The following is a 22241-nucleotide window of genomic DNA, read 5'->3' as shown; positions in this document are numbered from 1 at the left end:
CTCATGCGATGTAGTATGAGGCCATTCAAAAGGAAAAATTTAACCCCCCCTGGGAAAAGCAGAGGAAGGCATAGGGGATCAAAACTTCCCCCTAAAAATGCTGCATGCTCACTGTGGCAAAGAAGGGGGGGTAGGTGCATTCCCTCCCTCTCCTGTAAACTCTCTGAGGGACGGACAAATTGTATTTTGTTCCCCACTGTGTCTCTTATCTTTCTGGGCACGTGGTACAGCACTGGCATTTAATACATTTTTGTAGAATAAATAAAATAAATTTCTGTAAGAAGAAATAGCATGCACAAAACCACAAGCCTTGAAAAAGTTTAGATGTTCAGAGAAATAACAGGTACAGAGGACCCTAGCTTTAGAAGGTCAGCAGTGGGGAGAGAGAGAGAGAGAGGAAGAGAGACAGCACAAATAATAGAAATGAACCGTGCTGTGCAACTAACCAGGATGAACTCATTGTTTTTACTAAAATGCTTATATTTTTCCTAAAATGGAGCTATCGACTTAAGCAGAGGAATGACCAAATCACTTATAAATACTGAGGATGTGGAGCAAGGCTAGACACAGAGAGTTGCTAGGTAAAGTCTGTGGTGGTCCAGGAAAGGAGATTGAATTACGGGACAAAATTATTATTCCTCTGTTTAGAATATGCATCCACACCCTTACCACAACTTCGTGGAGAGGAGGGCTAAGTGAGCTTCCACATCCCTTAACACTGGGCTTGGCCATCTCTCTTCCTTTGACCCGTGACTCAAGCATGAGCTTGAATGTGCTCATGCACTCGAGTGGCCCTTTGAACTCTGGGGATCTGCCGTGAGGAGAACGTGCCTCAGTAGCCTCTCTAGCCGAGGCTCCCACTTGAGGGAGCTCGAGCAGGCCTGCACCCACCATGCAGCCTGTAGCTCAGAGCCCGGACTCTGGAGTCAGCCTTGCCCAACGGAAACTCGTGAGAATAAAAAATTGTTGTTCTGAGGCAGCTGTTGAATTTTAGAGTAGTTATTTTATAGGGTACTCTGGATTCCAAAACTTGAGATTTTTAAAAACGTGGTGGCCTTCTCTTCACACTGCTGTCTCTGCTGTTGACAATCCCTGTTAAGACCCCTCACGTGCTACTTTCCGAGTTACAAAACAGGCCTGCATCTTGGGTGGGGTTCTCGAGGAAGCCTGTTACTTTGTTCTTAGGGAAAAACAGAGGAGTACCAACTCATTGTTTGGAAGAAGACCCTGAACTCAATGAAAGAACTCCAAAGTCAGTGTTTCAGAATGGGAAATTAACATTTAATGGTGTAAACTGGGGAATTCTTTTAGACGAGCTTTTATGGGTATTTTTTAGAAGATGTTTCTTTTGACGAACTGGATTTGAGCCAAACTGTAAGTCTCAACAGCAGCGTATATGCAGATTTGTCTGTCCTGAGTATCTGAAATGTAAACCAAGGATAGGATGAGGTTAAGAGGTCTTATTGGCCCAATTCTAATTCCACTTCATGCTACTAAAAAGCTGGACTGGTTAAGGCCAACCCGTGCCCACTTGGATGATTGTATTCAAATAAGGCATCGCTAAAGGCGGAAAATCCTTTAGGTTTTCAGGTTCCCGACGTGAGATCACAGCTTTGTGGCTAGGTGTGGAAATTCTCCTTGAAGAGAGTGTATCTTCCCAGTGTCAGTCATCCTGGATGAGTTGCAACATGATGCCAGAAATGAGGATTTGGGGCCTTAGAGTGCGGTGAGCACCTTCACTTTAGGCCTTGGAATGTGGACAGGGCCAAGTCATGGGTATGCTGGGACGTTCCTGGTGAGCTGTCCGCCTGCCTGAAGCCGGACCAGTAAGAGATCTGAGGTCCTGTCTGCTCTCAGAGCAATAGTGAGTTACCATCTTCGTTGCACTTTCCTTCCACGATGCCAAAACCTTTAATAAAGTCTAGTTATCATTTTAACCCGGTCTCAACTGTACTGCGGGGAGTTAGGGGGACGTCCTATTTCAGGGGAGGAGAGCAGGCATCAGGCTTGTATGGGATCAGAAAGGCAGTGGTGGTAGTGGTCATTCTCGGAGGACAGGAGAGCTCATATGTTTAGTGGTCTCTCGAGCAGGACCAACAGCAAAGGCAGCAGTGTGATGAGGAGGCCACCTGCTCCCGAGCAGATGTGAGGCAGGACCTGGGAAAACTCTCAGAGGTAAATAAGTCTGAATTCCAGTGATTAGTTTGGTAGGTGCTCAAGCTACAATCATTGGGGAATTAAAAGAAAGCATGCTCTTGTTTTATAGTCACTAGACTGTAAAGTCTGGAACATTAGATTATAGCAATTATTCATTTTATCTCAAAATAATACTTTACCAATTTTTAAAAGGCTTTTTCCTTAAAATGGAAAAGTAAGGCGATACTATAAGAAAAGTCAAGAGCACAATCCAAAACATAAATTCTCAAAGGTAACATATTTCTCACATTAAAAATTTTCTAGCTTTGTAAATAAAAACTGACTCATACAGTAAATAACCACTGAATTGACAGAGACATACAGAAAGAAGGTAGATGGGAGTTTTGCGGAAGCCATTAGTGAGAAGTTATTTAAATAAGATGTGTTTTCCAATGCCAAGAACATGTTAATGAGAGAAAGGAAGTCATATATTTAGCTTTTTAAAGATGCATTTGGCTTCTCTCTTTAAAGACTACTCTCCTGAAATTAAAGCTAATGCTTTGGGGAAAAAATGTGTACCTCCAAAAATGTAGAACGTTGTTTTTGGTTAATTATTTATAATGGTTTAAAACAGTTTGATTTCTGGAACCAAGTTAATTTAAGAACCAGAGTGGAAAAAAAAACAAGCTTTGTCTCCCTTTCCTTAAGAACAAGATTTGTCTGGTGCTTTTGAGTGATGTTTAGGCTTTAATTGATAATATTTGATATTATTGAAAATACTTAAATTTAAGGATAGCTTTTTAACAAATGCTTGACATTTTACTTACACCTAACATTTATAAAATAGAAAACCTAATGAGGCTGATTTTTGTACACATGTGGTCCTTTCCCTTTGCTTGAATCCTTACATGAGTCAAGCAGTGGTTTCAGCAGAATGTGTGGAAAGGAGGGGGTCTCCCCTTCTATGAAGTCTTTAAGAAGAAAGGCATTAATTTGGCGCTCAGGCCAGTGTACTCTAATGTAGCTCCCTTGGGTGCATATTGTAAATTCAGGACTAGAGTCCATATTTTAAATAAGGGGATGACTTTGTAGTATATAAAATAAAATAAGAAAAATTAATCTAATTTTCTGATACATATCCCTGATCTTCATAGAAAAGACAATCCAGACTTCATAAAAAGTCACTGAATCTTTTAAATGTGCTTTAGATCATTCTCTAAGTAATCAAAGCTCTCAATGTGTCAGAAATAGGACTGGTTTAAGAGGGCAAATGGAGATGCTTTTGCTTCTCATAAAATGGACAAACAACTGTTAAGTTGAATTTTAAATCTTAAAGCTCTTACTACGTTTTCTCCTGAGAATCAGTATTACTTTCTTGCTTTGATTCACAATTATAGTTCAAGGCTGCTTCTTATTAATATTTACTCACTTTTTATTTGTAGAACATAGGAACCCATGCCTGGTTAGCACTGCACATTTGCAGGGCCTTGTCAGAGCTCTAAGTGACAGGGCACAGAGGACATAACTCCCTGAGAGTGCCATTGCTCTTCTATCTAGAACAACCTATATGTACTACCAAACGAAATTTCCTTAAAATATATTATTTGGTTTAAGAAAGACTAAAATTTAAAAATAAAGTCTTTAAAAATAAAGACTAAATATTCCTCCTAATACAGAATTTTAAAAAGTGTTCCTTTATCATTTCTAAAAAAAAATCTATTGTTTCAAAGCACAATGGTATCATCATAAATAGAAGCAACTCAGGAGAAATAACAGCAAATGCCAGCAGAAAGAACTTTAGTGCATAAAAATGAAGTGTGTTAACACTAGAGACCTTTCTATTATTAATGAAACGGAGTGCCATGAGGCAATCCAAGGAGACAAGGGGAATAGCAAAGTCATGAATTAAATAGTAACTTAAAAGCAAGAGTGACTAGTTTCCCAGCCCATGACATCTTTCTACCAAAGTTTATTCAGTGGGAAATGATGAAATAGTACTAATGCTTCAAATAAATACATCTAATATATAGAAAAATCACTTCAATATCAAGACATTGGGGTGAGTGACAGCAAGTACCTATTGCAGTTACTTTAACAGCTTCTCCACCAAAAGAGTCTCATGCCTTCCTCGGCTCTGCACGCTTACCGGCTTTCTATAATATAGATCTTCCTTTGACCAAAACAAAAATCAAACTTGCAGTATATCTTTTTTTCTTTTTTCTTTCTTTTTTAAAAAATTTATTTATTTGACAGAAAGAGACAGCCAGCGAGAGAGGGAACACAAGCAGGGGGAGTGGGAGAGGAAGAAGCAGGCTCCTAGCAGAGGAACCTGATGTGGGGCTCGATCCCAGAACGCTGGATCACGCCCTGAGCCGAAGGCAGACGCTTAACGACTGCGCCACCCAGGCACCCCATGCAGTATATCTTGTCTGAACTTGCAACACCAGAGATGAGTTTTGCAACTCAGATACATTATAAAAATATTTACTACTGAAAGGAAAGTCTCAGAATGTAGTGGAGGTTAAGTCATACAGATCCATCGCCACCGGAAACACCAGGAACCATGCACAGACTGGGATACAGTCTCTGTGAGGTCTTGAAACTACTCCCACAACAGCCACTTTGAAAAGCTCACAATGAAGGTAAAGTAGTTCTTTCTGTATCTTTGTAACGGAAAGGAAAAGTGCCTTTACCTTTAATGAAATTCATTTTCCCAGCCCATCAGTCTTCGCTTAAGTACCTTGAGAAAAAATGAGATGTGTCTTACTCATTTAGAATTCCTCAGTGCCTATCGTGACATCTATTATTTAATTAGTTCTCATAAAAGCTTGTTGAATAGAAGAATAGATGAAATAAGCATAAATGTCTAGGATATTTTTATCTACATATCCCCTTATCTATAATGTATGATAAACACAGTAGCAAGCACTCAATGAATGATCCACCAGAATTGCGAGTCAAGTGACCAGAAGCAACAGGGTGTAATTCATTCCCTTGGAGTCTATGCTTTTGAAGAAAATGAACACTACTCAATGCACCATAAGAATCGAGGAAAATAAAAAATCAGTGAATTATATCCTTTCGGAGACCTTTAATAATTACTCCTGAAAGTTTTAGACCATGATCCTATGAAGCTTGACAGGGCTTTTGTAACCCAACTAATACGTGTAGAATAGAATTCTTTGTCTGGGATAGGCAGTATCACCTTTAGATAAATAATGGCACATAGGTTTTCTTGGTAACTTATCAAGAAACAAAAAAACCATTCAGTGTCCCAGGACAGGCATAGTTAATGTTGGGATAAGATAAATAAAAAATAAATAATTAACACAACTCAATGTAACTCACCAACTGATCACTGCACCTTCTGAGCCCATTTATTTTTAGAGGTATTCCAGTTTTACCTCTCTTATTTTCACTGATCCTTCTGCCAAAGTATACTTCAATCTTTGGACATACTTTTCAAGCTATTGGATAACTTCAAACAGAAAACTGCTTTCCTGCATGTGCACAACCTTATTTCTACCCTACTTATCTTTCCCCGCCTACCCCGGCATGTGCATACTCTCCAGAAAAGCAACAGTAGTAATAGTAATAGTAATAATAATAATAATAATAATAATAATAATAAAATATTGAAAAGAAACAAAGAGATGATACACTTAAAAGAGTATAATGTGAAGAGGTTTTATTTACAAAAAGATTATTCTAAAAGGAGTAGATGGGACATATACTGAAAACCACAAAAGGCTATCAGGAACCCAGGGCTCTTAGCTGCCAGTCAGCCACCACTATAGACTTAGAAGGATGAAGGAAGGAAGTCATTAGAAGACAAAAGAAGAGAGTGTATCACAGCAGGCCACTTTGAGAAGACTACAGACTTTGTGTGGAGGCACACACCCAGCCTGAGAAAGCCTCCTAGGAAAAAGGCTGGGGAGTTGGAAACCATTGATGTAATGGAAACAGGGCTGCCCTGATGTGGGGGAGGGATGGGATGGGTGAAGAAGCACAGAGAGCGGATTTGTAGGAGACAAAGAAAGTTGTGTGGCATGGCCTGAGCACGGGAGACAAAGTCACTCATTTGCAACAACAAATGCTTATCTCCCCTTGGCAGATGAGTATGGGTATGAATGACCCTGGAAATAATGGGATTCTGCTCACAGGGAATTCAACAAATATTCATTGATCAGCAGCTACTATGTGTCAGGAATTATTCTAAACACTAGGGATTAGAATATGAATAAACCATGGACACTGCTCTGCAGAAGGTCATAGTCTGGGAAGAGATTTAGACCCATAAACAGATAATTACAACAAAATACAAAAAGTGCAGCCAGTGAAATTATGAACTCCTTAAGGGCATGAACTAAATCATATTCTTTTTCGTATAACTAGCTCCTAGCAAAATACATGGCACATAGTGGGGCTAAATAAATGTTAAATAAGTAAAAGATATAGTATAGGGATTGTATGCAGAGGTAAACTCGGGAAAAGGTAACTTTGTTCTCTGACAAGTCCTCAACAAACCTTAAATGGGAAAAATTTGCAATTCACAGGTATCATTTTATTTCATTTACACAATTTTTCATTGTTTATTCTATAAAAATATTTAGAATTTCCTCTTATTTCCTAGATGCCAGTGAAGCACTACATCCTATGTAGACTGTCTTTTTTTCTACTCTCAGTTAAAACTGGGGCTCCTGGGTAGCTCAGTCAGTTAAGCATCTGACTCTTGGTTTCCACCCAGGTCATGATTTCAGGGTGGTGAGATCCAGCCCTCAGGCTCTGCACCCAGCGTGGAGTCTACTTGAGATTCTCTCTCCCTTTCCCTCCCCCCCTTCCTCCTCATTCTGCTCCTCTCCCTCTGCCCCTCCCCCAGCTGGCACATGCACACCTCTCTTTCTAAAATAAATTAATAAAATCTTCAAAAAGAAAAGAATGATAAGATCCAATTTGGGATGAAATATAGGAAAATAGGCATTCATATACTTTTTTGTCAATACAAATAAGTTCACCATTTCTATGCAGTAGACTCTTTTATTGTGAGTAAAGGATGACCATGATATTGTCAGAGAGAAGCCAGATTAAAAAAAAATAATAATGTGGTTCTTTGAAGATATGAAGAAATTGTTGTTAATTTGTTAGTGATTGATATTGTGTTTTGTTTTGTGCAAGAATTCTTATCTTTTAGAGATAAATATTGAAGTGTTTGTGGATGAAATGATAGATCATCTGGACTTGCTTTAAAATAATTCAAGACTGCAGGATTAGCAGAAGGTAGAGATAAAACAAGATGGCCATATCCGGATAATTGTCAATGGCACATGGATATTCATTATACAGTCTTTCTCCTTTTTACATATACATAAAAACCATACCAGAAGTATTTTAAGCTGTTTGCACACTAACATCCACATTTTGTAAGAAATAAGATTATATATGGATTATGTGTTAAAAAAAAGAAGAGATGAAAAGATACCAGAAGTTAACAGTAGTTATCTTGGGGGAAAACTTTAGTTTTCTCCCCTTTGTTTCTCCACATATCCTGAAATTTTTACAACAAACATAAATTACTTTGATTGCTAGTGAAATAATTTTTTAAGAAATGGATTCAAAAACAATTTTAAAAATGCATTCAGTACAGTCACATTAATCTTAGAAAACAGGAGCCATGAAAGACAAATTAATATATTTTTTCCTAGGAGACCTTTTTATTCCACATCTTTCACAATTTTTATAGTCCTTTCCTTCATTCCACCTGCTTTCAATTCAGGAATATCAAGCATACTGCTCATTGGCTTAGATTAACTTTTCTTTCATATTTTATTTTCTCTTCAATTTCTTTTCTTCTCTCTAATTGGTGTATCTTGATATTAGGCCTTCATTTTAACTCATCACAATTACACTTCATTAACTAAATCTAACATTTGGTCCCATCATGCTTTCATCTGAAACCAATGAGAACTCATTTGTGATATAAGGTATAAGCAACGTAGAGCAAGATAAGAAATAGGCCTTAAGATATTTCAGCTAGGCAGGCAGACAACCTTGTAATTGAGACTGTAAGCACTAATGCTGGAGTCAACCAAAGTAAACATGCTTTAAATGAATTTTTAAAATAGCAGTGAACTACATTTTTCCCTTGCATTTGAGCAGAGCAGAGTATTCTAAGAGCAAAGAGAAAAGTGAGTTTTGCAATAAAGTGTTTGAAGGGACACAGCTGGGTCCTCTGCCTCCTCCTTCTCCCCTCACCCTTTAAATTTTCAGAATACTTGTTTTCTAAAACTCAGAAGAATCTGATTATTATCAGTATTATATCACAGTGCTGTGCTAAGCATATTCCACTTACGATCGCTGATCCCCATAAGCACCTCCACGGACTTACGTTTGTGTAATCTAATTATATGATACAGTGGGAGAAACTGAGACTCAGAAAAATATAAGTATGTGGTTCAAAGTCACACAGCCTGGATTCAAATACTATTTCTATCATATGCCAAAGCCCATTCTCTTTTGATTCCACCACGCTGCATTTATGGACAGAGCACATTATGTGGATTGATGGGGAATGAAATGGGAAAATAGTGGGGGCAGGATAGTATGAGATATAGCAACATTAAAGGGAGAATAAATACTCATTTCAACTGTGATGGTTATTCTTATTCTACGTTTTCAGCAGTAAATGTGCACTATCACACATTATAATTTACAAAGGCATGCCTCTTGCCATTTGCTGCATACCAATGTGTTCTAGGATGATTCATGGATTCCAAGGATATTAAAACTAGCAGGAACAATAGAGATCATCTAATAAAATCTTCCCCTTCTTAAAAAAAAAAAGTTGTAAGAAAATATTGTGAAGTGCTCCTTTATCTATAAGCTCAATTGCTATTGCTTTTTATGATATGATTGTTTGAAAACTCCTCCAGTAGCATCCGTGTCTATACTCTAAGTGCAGTGAATGTCATATTTGTTTGAGTAAGCAGGTTACAGTGGACAGAGGGCAAGCACAGAACTGGAACTAGAAACCTGGGGCTTTGGTTTACTCATGTCTCTAACAAGTTGTATGATTTTGATCACTGAAACTGGTCAGATTACTCGTAAGTAAACAGAAGTAATTGGACTGCACTCCCTTGTCCTGGGGTCTTTTAAGGGGAAGAGCTATAGAGTTCTAGTATTGTGGATGCAGCTCCTTTGCTAACACACAAAGGGGTGTTGTGGTTAGACTTGGAAATCACCTGTACAAATAATGTTTTCTCAAAATACAAGTAATCTACAGGTACCTCTTCTATCTTTCCAATGTCCTGGATTACTAAGTGAGTAGAAGACACAAAGTGAAACTACAGCAACGTAGGGCAGAGAATGAACAGCGTGAGGATATCCATAGTCCTTTTATATAAATAGACATTTGTAACTCCGTTGAGGTAGTGTAAACTTGACCAAGTAGAAGAGATAACAGGGTGAGCAAGAAACTGACACCTAGGGATGTGGGGCAATCAATACTCAGAGCTGCAGGAAGAGTCAAAACATCGATTTGTTTAATTGGTTAAGCCAACAGAAAATAGGACTATATAGTATTTTCTGTATATCCTCACTCAGAGATTAAAAAAAATAATCTCATTTATTGTTTCACCTCCATATTTGGTTCTATTTATCTGTAAACAAGTGATATAACTTTCATTATTAATACTCTGCATCTGCTTTTTAAGAATCTAATTCAAATAAATCCAAAAGTGGCTAAGTAAATAACTATTCAAATACCTGACTCATGTACTACCTGGGGCATTGTGGCATTAGCTATACTTCCAAAGTCTTCGAGATAAATGACCTCAATATAAACATGTGATGCTATTTTTATGGTGGCGCCACAAGTGGCTGGCACCATTGGAATCTGGAAACCCACACCTGCAAATCTATGACAGTTGTATTATTTGACCACTCTCACTCACCAGTCTTGTTCAGACATGCCCTATTCTTGGACTCCAATCAACACAGATTATAACACAGCAGGAAAATCAGCAATGACTGTGCCTGCTAAGTTGAGACAGTGTATTTTGCAGATGGGAAAAGGCACTATTTTAAGACCCATTTACTCTAGAACATTGCATTTTTCCTTTATTTTGAGTCCTTTCCTACATTAAACACTATTCCCCATGTTTTTCTTTGTGTATTTACCATATCAAATTCTCAGGTGTGTTGTAGCTAAACGTAACTAGAAGTCATGAGAACTGCTTTATCCGCCTTATCTATTGATTAGTAATTATTCATCTGTCTAGCTAAAAAGTATCGGAAGGGCTTATTTTTCAGAGTTTGAAATCAGTGTTCAGATTGATCCTCTGGAAATAAAGTCAAACTCTGAGAAATTTCCTTTAGATCATATAAATACAAGAAAGTTAAAATATGGATGTAGCTGCTTGTTTCGTAGATAATAAGCCTTTTGATGTGCCCAGTGAATTGGATAGCCTGGCAGTTCCATAGTCCATATCGCTATACTCTAATATACTCAAATATACTAATTTACTAATCTCTATATATAATAATGCTAAGGAGAGAATAAAGCAGTGTTGGAAATGTCACTGGGTATGGACAGCAAGGAATAAAAGTAGAAGAAAGAAGGTAGAGGGCAGAGAGACAGGTACAGAGGAGACAGGGAAAAGCAGGCGTACGGGTAACAAAAAGTACAGAAAAGGAATTTAAAATAAAAAAGAATGTTAGTAAGAAGTTTCATGTCCATTATTTAATATTTGGCCATGTGACTTATTTTCTTATACTTAAAATTGACCTGCAGTCTTTCATCATAAAATCAATTCATATTAATGATTTATGTGACATATTTGGAAAAATGGTACTTTTGACAGTTGTTGTTTTGGGTATCATCACTCCCACTGAAACAGACATATGAGGATTAAAATATTTCTGAGTATCATTCAAGAATTTTTTATAAGTTGTCTCCTGGTGCAACACAAGAATATTTCATGGGGGCAGCTACTAGCATCCTTTAAAGGTAGTAATGTATAAAATAATTATAAAATGAGTTATATGTTAATACTTATACTAATAACCCAGTCAAAAAATGGGCAGAAGACATGAACAGACACTTCTCCAAGGAAGACATACAAATGGCTAACAGACACATGAAAAAATGCTTAACATCACTTGCCATCAGGGAAAAACTAATCAGAACCATAATGAATACCACAGTTAGAATGGCAAAAATTAACAAAACATGAAACAACAAATGTTGGCGAGGATGTGGAGAAAGGGGAACCGTCTTACACTGTTGGTGGGAATGCAAGCTGGTGCAGCCACTCTGGAAAACCATATGGAGGTTCCTCAAGATGTTAAGAATAGAGTTAGCCTATGACCCAGCAATTGCACTACTAAGTATTACCCCAAAGATACAAATGCAGTGAAGAGAAGGGTCACATGCATCCCACTGTTCACAGCAGCAATGTCCACAATAGCCAAACTGTGGAAGGAGCCGAGATGCCCTTCAGCAGATGAATGGATAAGGAAGATGTGATACATACACACAATGGACTATTACTCAGCCATCAGAAAGGATGAATACCCACCATTTGCATCAACATGGATGTAACTGGAGGGGATTATGTTAAGTGAAGTAAGTCAAGCAGAGAAAGACAATTATCATATGGTTTCACTCATATGTGGAACATAAGCAATAGCACAGAGGACCACAGGGGAAGGGAGGGAAATCTGAAGGGGGAGAAATCAGAGAGGGAGACAACCATGAGAGACTATGGACTCTGGGAAACAATCTGAAGGTTTCAGAGGGAAGGGGGTGGGTGGAGGGGGTAACAGGGTGATGAGTATTGAGGAGGGCACATGTTGTGATGAGCACTGGGTGTTATACTTAACTAATGAATCACTGTAACACTACCAAAAACAAATGATGTACTATACAGTGGCTAACTGAATATAATAAAAAAAAAAAAAGAAAAAAAATACTTACAGAAATACTTCCTGTAAAAATACTTTCTTAAAATAAAAGCCTCTTTTTTTGTAAAGTGACTAATTAATCCCTGGCTTACATATTTTTTATATTTCTATGCTCATTTACTACATTTGCTAAAAGTATGGTAAGAAGAGAGACTATATTTTGCATTTGTTTTATTTATGCATACGTTCCAAAGCTTGATGGTTTTTAAATTAGTTCATGCCATAAATAGGCTCAACTGATATGTTCAATTTTCCTACATATCAATTAATACCTATTGATTAGATATTAATCATATTAATATGTTTAGTCCCTTTCTTGTGTCTGTACCCCCAATGAATAGTGTTTGGGGTAATATGAAAACAAACCTTTAATTAAACATAAAAACATTCTAAAGAATGATGCAAAATAGTCCTGACAGATGTTCATTGGAATATTTTGTTTTCTAATAATTAAAATACAATTGATTGAAAAGAGAAAAGCATACTTCTTATCCCTTTTGTGCTGTAACTGGTAGCATTTTAATTGCCCAAACCTTTGTTCATATCCGTTCATGTAGATGTTTGCATAGATGTTATAACTGAAAACTAGGGATAGATATTCCTTCCTCCTGGAGGATCCATTCATGTCACTAGCCTCTTCAGATTATTTCTTGCTAAATCTTGGGTGAATAAAATATAAAAGCTTTGAAATGTATTTATCAAAACATAGATAGTATGACAGTATCTCTGCTGAGATTTCTGTATGTTTCTAATATTCTAAAAAAAATTCTGGTGATTTTTATGACATGTACCTCTTGAGTCAAACGCAGAAATTGCTTAGACATATAAGATATTTTATGAATTGAAATTTGGATAAAATCATCTGTTCCCAAATCCCAGAATTTGTTATTTAAAGGAAGAAAAATAGGGTATCTGCAGTTTCCAACCTAGAAGAAAACATGTCTCTCTACTTTCCTCCTTCTAAAGACATACAGCATCTTTATGCTGGCCCACTGTTCCCCAGAGCTGTCACCATACCAGGATTGGCTCTATTGATCAGTTCTTCACCACCAAGAATGTAATTATGTTAATGGATCTTAAGAGTTTGTTTGGAGTTTTTAGCATGGAAACCCAGGCCCTCCCATTCCGAGGGAACCCTCTGTTATCTAGGAAGTTGGTCTTTTCTGCCTGGTTGTGCAGCTCACAAGAAAAGCATAAGCAGCAGTGAGGTAGGAAGAGCATAGAGGCCAAGTTACTATCAGTTTGGAAGCAGATCACTTTATATTTTTATTCCATATTCAATCAGGGCCTTTCTTAGTATTAACAATGTAGGATTTGCAAGCATAAGAAATAGAGAAGAGTGAAAATAATTTGGGGCAGAGAATCTTTAAGATTATCTTGTATACCACCCATGTCAACAGCTGCTTCTCGCCTCCCACCTCCACACAGTCAATAACTCACATTCAGATTAGCTAAAGAAACAGAATAGGGTTGTCATTGTTATTGCTGAGAGAATGTTTCAGGAGATTGGTTTTTCTGTAACTATGTAATTCCACAAAGGCTATACACACTGAGACTTTGTGGCCATCTTCACATCTGTAAGCTTGTGAAGTGGCATTAATTCCACTTTTATAAATAGGCAGGTAACCTGGCTTCTTTTAGGCCTGGAATATGTGAGTCCAAGTGAATTTTCTTATCCTTGTTCTGAATAATTCTTTGCTTCAGTAAATAGAGATTGACAAACCTGAATAAGACTTGGTCCCTCACCTTGTATACTTAAAAAATTTCATGGGGAAAACAAAGGTGTAAACCAAATCAGGCAAATAATGTATCTTGAGCCTGGATCAAATAAATGGAGGCAAAACAAAAGCATGTGGTATGACCCATGTGCTACTTTGGGCTCTCTCAGATCATTCCACAGAAAATAGAGTTACCTTACTGATGACCATGTCTATGCCAAGGCTAAATATACAGGCCTTATCACATTTTCTGAATTAGTTCATGACCAAGAAGACAAGAATACCATTAATTCACCTTCCATCTGTATAATGATAACTCAGACCTTATCTCCAGGCGCCAGTTCATTTTTACTCATAATTGCCAAACACGCTATTACGTTAACCCAAATCACAGACCTCTTACATTTTTAAAAATTTATTAAGACTAATTTTTTAGAGCACTTTAAGGTTCACAGCACAACTGAGGGAAAGATAGATATATATGTGTGCCCCTTTCTGCCCCAACACGTGCATAACCCCTCCCATTATCAGCCACCCCCGCCAGAGTGATCATTTGTTACAACTGATAAACCTACACTTTGAAACATCATAATCACCCAGGGTCTGTAGTTTACATTAGGATTCACTCCTGGTGTTTTACATTCTATGGGTTTGGACAAATATATAATAACATGGATCAAAAAACAAACAGAAAACCCCAAACATGTATCCATGGTTATAGTATCACGCAGAGGAATTTTACTGTCCTAAAAATCCTCTTTACTCTACCTATTCATCCCTACTACCACTCCCACCCCTGGAAACCACTGAATTTTTTTTTTTTTTTTTTTTTTTTTTTTTTTTTTTTTTACTGGCTTCATAGTTTTAACTTTTCAAGGTCCTAAGTTAGAGTCATACAGTATGCAGCTTTTTCAGGTTGGCTTTTTTCACTTAGTAATAAGCATTTAAGTTTCCTCCATGTCTTCTCATGGCTTGATAGCCTATTTCTTTTTAGTGTTGAATAATATTCCACTGTCTGGATGTTTCCGAGTTTATTTTCCAGATTTTGGAAATTATGAATAAAGCTGCTATCACCATCCATGTGCAGAGTTTTGTATGGACATAAGTTTTCAGTTCATTTGGGAAAATACCAAGAACATGACTGCTGGGTCATATGACAAGAGTATGTTTAGTTTTATAAGAAACCACCAAACTGTCTTCGAAGTGGCCATTACATTTTATATTCTACCAACAGTGAATGAGATTTCTTGTTGCTCCACATCCTCACCAGCATTTGGTGTTGTCAGTGTTCCAGATTTTGGCCATTCTAATAGATGTTTAGTGGTATCTAGTTGTTTTAATTTGCATTTCCCTGATGACACATAGGAGCCTCTTCTCATACGTTTATTTGCCATCTGATCTCTTCTTTGGTGAGGTGTCTCTTAGAGTCTTTGGCTCATCACTCAGTTGGGTGGTTTGTTTTCTGGCATTCATTTATAAAATATCTATAAAATATCAAATCACTGTGATTTACATCTAAAACTAATAGGATATTTTATGTCAGTTGTAATTCAATTTTTAAAAAAAGTAATTCTTATTTCAACTATTATTCAGGTAGAATAAGTAGCTGATTTTTTTGTTAGTTGTCAGAATAATGAGTTGGTGTCCTAGAAAACTCCATTGGAATCAGTATCTTGGGGCTAGTGGGTTTTGTTTGGTATTGTTCTATTTTTTTATTTTTTTGTCTCATCACGAGCTCATAATTTTTTATATATTCTGTTTAAATCTTTCTGATGTTCAAGTTGCCTTGTCTGAGGTCAATGGAACCTCCTTCAAGCTGTATCATACATCCTTTTAAATGACCACATTAGAATTTGACAGCTCCTGCTTTCTGGCATAAGACGTCCCAGGCTAATCTTGAAAAATTTCCGTTTCAGATTTAGAATCAGCCATTTCTCCAAGGAGCCCTACTTCCTTTTAGTGAAAGATAGTACTTTGGGGTACTCATCTCTGCTAGATTGTCATTGTTTCTAAGCCTTTTCTAAGATTAGGGAAATTAGTAGGATCTTTTGTTTGGATGGATGAGTGGGTAGAATCATGAGTGCTCACTGATATTTCCAGTTCAAATTTAAAATCACAAAATGTTTTAATATTTTATACTTGTTTTCCTCTCTATGGAAACTTTTCTTTCCTAAACCATTTACTTATTTACTTAATACATTATCCTATAGCATACCTTAAATAATTTCAAAATAACAATATATCTAACTGTAAAAATTGGAACACAATTTTAAATGCCCATTCTCTTGAACCTTCCTCTTTGAGTGAAATAAAATTTTGAAGTAATGCCTAAGATTCACATATACATAGTAGTTATGCATGCCTTTAACTTCTCTTTACCAAATTATGGCAGCCAAAATATCCTTCTTCTATAAATCCTTCTAGAAAAAACTAAAAACCCACCTCCCTATGCTATAATATATCTATGATAATATAAAATTAGCTAGCCAATTATTAAAAATTATTAGGAGTCCACTATTTGTCAGATATTGTGTAGGTTGCTGGGAATACATTTCTGTCATGAACTATCAGTACAGACTAGATTTAATAGAATTTAAATGTAGATATGTACTCTGGTAGCCAGCATCTACAGTGGCTCCTAATGATCCCCACCTCATGGTATTAACACCCTTGTATAATCCCCTCCCATATTATACCAGAGTTGGTCTATTGGTGTGACCAATAGAATATGTCAGGAGAATTCATATGTCATTTCTGACACTCAGTGATAAAAGACACTGCGGCTACCATCTTTGTTGCTGCCTCTCTCTCAGATCACTTGCTCTGGGGGATGTTGTTTATAACAATTATGTTTATGCACTGAATTTAGTTCAGTAACCACGAGGCTTGGATCCTAAAAAAATATATGAGGCTATGAGACAAGGTCTTGGCCTGTATAATGTGGGAAATTAAATGATACCATTACACAAAACTGACACTTGAGTGTCCTTGTGAAAGAAGGGACAAAAACAGTATACTCACCAAATGTGCCTTTATCCTGGTTTAGAATTTACATTCAAATTAATTGTGAAGTCCAGGAAAACCTAAAGAAAAAAGGAAGGAAGGAAGGAAGGAAGGAAGGAAGGAAGGAAGGAAGGAAGGAAAGAAAGAAAGAAAGAAAGAAAGAAAGAAAGAAAGAAAGAAAGAAAGAAAGAAAGAAGTTAATTAGTTGTCCTGGCTTATTGGCTCTGACCAATATTACTTCTAAGTATCAGTGCATAGATCTTAAAGTTTAGATTTAATAGAAAAAGTAGAAGAGGAGGAAATTCTACCAAACTCATTCACAAGCCCAGCATTATCCTGTTACCAAAACCAGACAAAGTTGTCACAAGAAAAGAAAATTAAAATCCAATATCCCTGATGACAATGGATTCAAAAGCCCCCAACAAAATGTTAGCAAACCAAATTCAGTAACACATTAAAAGGATCATACACCATGATCAAGCAGGATTTATTTCAGGGATACAAGGATTGTTCAACCTCTGCAAATGAGTCAATGCGATATATACCACATTAACAAAATGAAGGATAAAAATTATATGATCTCAACAGATGCAGAAAAAGCATTCAACAAAATTCAACATCTCTTTATGATAAAAACTCTCAACAAAGCTGGTATAGAGGAAACATACCTCAACATATTAAAGACCATATATGACAGGCCTACAGCTAAGATCATACTCAACATTGGATCAGGCGTAAGACAAGGATGCCCACTCTTGCACTTTTATTCAACATAGTGGTGGAAGTCCTAGTCACAGCAATTAGGCAAGAAAAAGAAATAAAAGTCATCAAAATTGGAAAAGAAGTAAAGTTGTCACTATTTGCAGATGACATGATACTATATATAGAAAACCCTAAACAGTTCATCAAAAAGACCTAAACGTGAGATAGGAAAATCCATCAAAATCCTAGAGGAGAACACAGGAAGCAACCTCTTTGACCTCGGCTGCAACAACTTCTTGCTAGACATGTCTCCAAAGGCAAGGGAAACAAAGGCAAAAATGAACTATTGGGACTTCATCAGATAAAAAGCTTTTGCACAGAAAGGAAACAGTCAACAAAACCAAAAGACAACCAACAGAATGGAAGAAGATATTTGCAAATGACACATCAGATAAAGGACTAGTATTCAAAATGTATAAAGAACTCTCCAACTCAATACCCAAAGAACAAAAAATCCAATCAAGAAATTGGCAGAAGACATGAACAGACATCTCTGCAAAGAAGTCATCCAAATGGCCAACAGACACATGAAAAAGTGCTCCACACACTCAGCATCAGGGAAATACAAATCAAAACCACAATGAGATATCACCTCACACCAGTCAGAATAGCTAAAATTAGCAAACCAGGAAACAACAGATATTGGTGAGGAGGCAGAGAAAAGGGAACCCTCCCACACTGTTGGTGGGAATGCAAGCTGGTACAGCCACTTTGGAAAACAGTATGGAGGTTCCTCAAAAAGTTGAAAATAGAGCTATCCTATGACCCAGCAATTGTACTACTCAGTATTTACCCCAGAGATACAAATGTAGTGATCCAAAGGGGCACATACACCCCCAATGTTTATAACAGCAACATCCACAATAGCCAAAGTATGGAAAGAGCCCAGATGTCCATGGAAAGATGAATGGATAGAGAAGATGTGGTATATAGATACAATGGAGTATTATGCAGCCATCGGGGGGAAAAAAAAATCTTGCCAGTTGCAATGACAATGGATGGAACTAGACTGGTATTAGGCTAAGTGAAATAAGTCAATCAGAGAAAGACAATTATCATATGATCTCACTGATATGTGGAGTTTAAGAAACAAGGCAGAGGATCACAGGGGAAGAGAGGAAAAGAAACAAGACAAAACCAGAGAGAGGGACAAACCATAAGAGACTCTTAAACTTAGGAAACAAACTAAGGGTTGCTGGTGGGGAGGAGGTGGAGAGATGGGGTAACTAGGTGATAGACATTGGGGAGGGTATGTGTTGTAATGAGCAATGGATATTATGTAAGACTGATGAATCACAGACCTGTACCCCTGAAACAAATAATACATTATATGTTAATTTTTAAAAAATTTTTAAAAAACTGTTAAAACTAATAAATTCAGTAAAATTTCAGGATACAAAACCAATACACGAAAAGTTGTTGTGTTTCTACAAACTAATAGCAAAGAGACTATCAGAAAGAGAAATTAAGAAAACCCATCTACAATTTCATCAAAAGGAATAAAACACCTATAAAATAAATTTAACCAAGAAGATTAAAGGCCTATACACTGAAAACTATAAGACATTGATGAAAGAAATTGAAGATGACAAAAATGAATAGAAAGGTATTCCATTCTCATGGATTGGAAGAATTAATATTGTTAAAAACATTCATACTACCCGAAGCAATCTAAGATTCAGTGCAATTGCTATCAAAATTCCAATGGCTTTTTTCACAGAAAAAGAACAAGCAATCCTAAAAATTTGTATGGACCCACAAAAGACTCCAAATAGCCAAGCAATCTTGCGAATGAGCAAAGCCGAAGGCATCATGCTTCCTGATTTCAACTATTATTACAAAACTATAGTAATCAAAACAGTATGGTATTGGCATAAAAAATAGACACATAGATCAATAGAACAGAATAGAGAGGCCACAAATAAATCCATGCATGTATAGTAATTAATTTATGACAGAGGAGCCAAGAATATGCAATGGGGAAAGGACAGTCCCTTCAATAAATGGTGTTGGGAATATTGAACAGCCACATGCAAAAGAATGAAATTGGGCTACTGTCTTACAACAGACACAAAAGTGAACTCAAAATGGATTAAAAACGTGAATGTAAGATCTAAAACTGGGGGCTCCTATTTAGCTCAGTTAAGCTTCTGCCTTCTTCGGCTCAGGTCGATCTCGGAGTCCCAGGATCGAGCCCCGTGCCCAAGTTCAGTTGGGCTCCCTGCTCAGCAGGTTGTCTGATTCTCCCTCTCTCTCTGCTCCTCTTCCTGCTCATGCTCTCTCTCTCTCTCTCTCTCTCTCGCTCACTCTCTCTCTCGCTCACTCTCTCAAATAAATAAAACTTTAAAAAAAAAAAAAACCCAAAATCATGAAACTCCTTGAAGAAAACCCAGGCGGTAAGAAACTGACATAGGTCTTGGGAATGACTTTTTTAATCTGATGCCAAAAACAAAGCAACAAAAGCAAAAATAAACAAGGGAGACTATGTTGAACTATAAAGCTTCTGCACAACAAAGGAGACCATCAGCAAAATGAAAAGGCAACCTCCTGAATGGGAGAAAATATTTGTAAATCATTTATCTGATAAGAGCTTATATCCAAAATATATAAAGAACACATACAACTCAATAGCAAAACAAAACCAAACCAAATCCAATTAAAAATGAGCAGAAGAACTGAATAGACAGTTTTCTAAAGAAGCCATGCAGCTGGCCAACATGTACATGAAAAGATGCTCTACATCATTAACCAGAGAAATGCAGATCAAAACCGCAGTGAGATATCAGCACACACCTGTTGGAATGGCTGTTATCCAAAAGACTAGAAACAATAACTGTTGGTGAGGATATAGAGAAAAGGGAAGCCTTAGTGCACTGTTGGTGGGAATGTAAGTTAGTGCAGCCACTATGGAAAACAAGAGTCCTCAAAAAATTACACATAGAACTACCCTATGATCCAGCAATTCCACTTCTGGGTATTTACCTAAAGAAAACAAGAACACTAATCTGAAAGCACCAAAAGATTGAAATAGCTTTTCCTGTAGGAGCCACTGAGGTTGAGAGGAGCATGGCTTTCTCTCTCTGCCAAAGCATGTGCCTGCCCAGTGGTATCGGTGTACTTCGAAAAGAGGGAGTCTTCTGGCAAAAATTAAACTTTGCCTGCTGTGTTCAAGATTCCCATTTGACCAGGTGTTGTGAACTTTGTTCACACCAACTGGGGCAAAAGCAAGAGACAGACCTATGCTGTCAGTGAATTAGCAGGTCATCAAACCAGTGCTGAGTCTTGGGGCTCAGATTTCTAGAGCTCGAGGCAATGGCACTCACAGTTGCGGGCAGGGTGCTTTTGGAAATATGTGTCGTGGGGGCTGCACGATCGCATCAACCAAAACCCGGCACCACTGGCACCACATAACGAGCACAACACAGAAGCAATATGCCATCTGCCCCGCCCTGGCTGCCGCAGCCTTACCAGCGCTGGTCATGTCCAAAGGTCATCAAATTGAAGAAATTCCTAAACTTGTTTTGGTGGTCAAAGATAAAACTGAAAGCTACAGGAAAACCAAGGAGGCTGTTCTGCTTCTTAAGAAACTTGAGGCCTGGAATGATATCAAGAAGATCTGTGCCTCTCAGCAAAGGAGAGCTGGCAAGGGCAAAATGTGTCGTATCCAGCACAGGAGACCACGAGTCCTCTATAATGCGGACAACGGAATCCTTCAGAAACATCCTTGGAATGACTCTCCTTAATGTAAGCAAACTGAAGATTTTGAAACTTGCTCCTGGAGAGCCTGTGGGACATTTCTGCGTTAGGACTGAAAGTGCTTCCCGCAGGTTAGATGATCTGCGTGGCACTTGGGTCAAGAGCACCTACAACCTTCTCAGGCACAAGATGCTCAACACAGACCTTAGCAAAATCTTGAAAAACCCCAAGATCCAAAGAGCCCTCCGAGCACCACACAAGAGGATTCATCGCAGAGTCCTAAAGTAGAATCCCCTGAAAAACCTGAGAATCATGTTGAAGCTGAACCCATATGCCAAGACCACAAGACAGAATAACCATTCTTCACTGGAGCAAGACTCACAAACTCCAGATGGATAAAGCATCAGCAGCACTGGAAGCCAGCTCAGATGAGAAGGGGTTCCAGGCAAGAAGCCTGTGAGAGGGAGGAGAGGTAAGGAGGCTGGTGGCATTACGATCAGAAAAGCCTCTGGTGGGGAAAAAAATTGCAGCTACCAAGAAAACAGCAGCGGAGAAGCTTGCAGAAAAGAAACCCGAAACAGAAGAAAAGAAGCCTGCTGCATAAACTTCAATTTGTTTGTTCCATTAATGTCCAATCATTTTGGACAGCTAATTCTGAGTAAAGATCTGACCAAAGGCAGTGAGGAGGAAGAAAAGAGCAAAACAGTATGGTTTGCATAATACACCCCTGCAGCATTACTTACAATGGCCAAGATATGGAAACAACCTAACTGTCCATCAATGGATGGATAAAGAAGTTGTGGTATATACATACAATATTACTCAGCCATAAAAATGAATGAGATCTTGCAATTTGTGACAACTTGGGTGGACCTGAAAGTCATTGTACTAAGTGAAATAAATCAGAGAAAGACAAATACCATATGCTCTCTCTTATATATGGAAATTTAAACAAACAAACCAAAA

At 37.6% G+C, this 22241-nt stretch overlaps 1 pseudogene; it reads left to right on the top strand.

Annotated features, from left to right (window-relative positions):
* The first annotated feature begins 892 nt into the window (after positions 1–892).
* LOC123791568 (large ribosomal subunit protein uL4-like) lies at positions 893–21879 on the top strand (annotated as a pseudogene).
* The last annotated feature ends 362 nt before the right edge of the window (positions 21880–22241 follow it).

This window comes from Ursus americanus, chromosome 5, assembly GCF_024610735.1.
Source record: "Ursus americanus isolate L20-20 chromosome 5, mUrsAme1.1.p, whole genome shotgun sequence".
In the NCBI taxonomy this organism is placed as follows: domain Eukaryota; kingdom Metazoa; phylum Chordata; class Mammalia; order Carnivora; family Ursidae; genus Ursus; species Ursus americanus.
The sequence above is the reverse complement of the archived record's forward strand: the minus strand, read 5'-3'. Positions and strand labels throughout refer to the sequence as shown.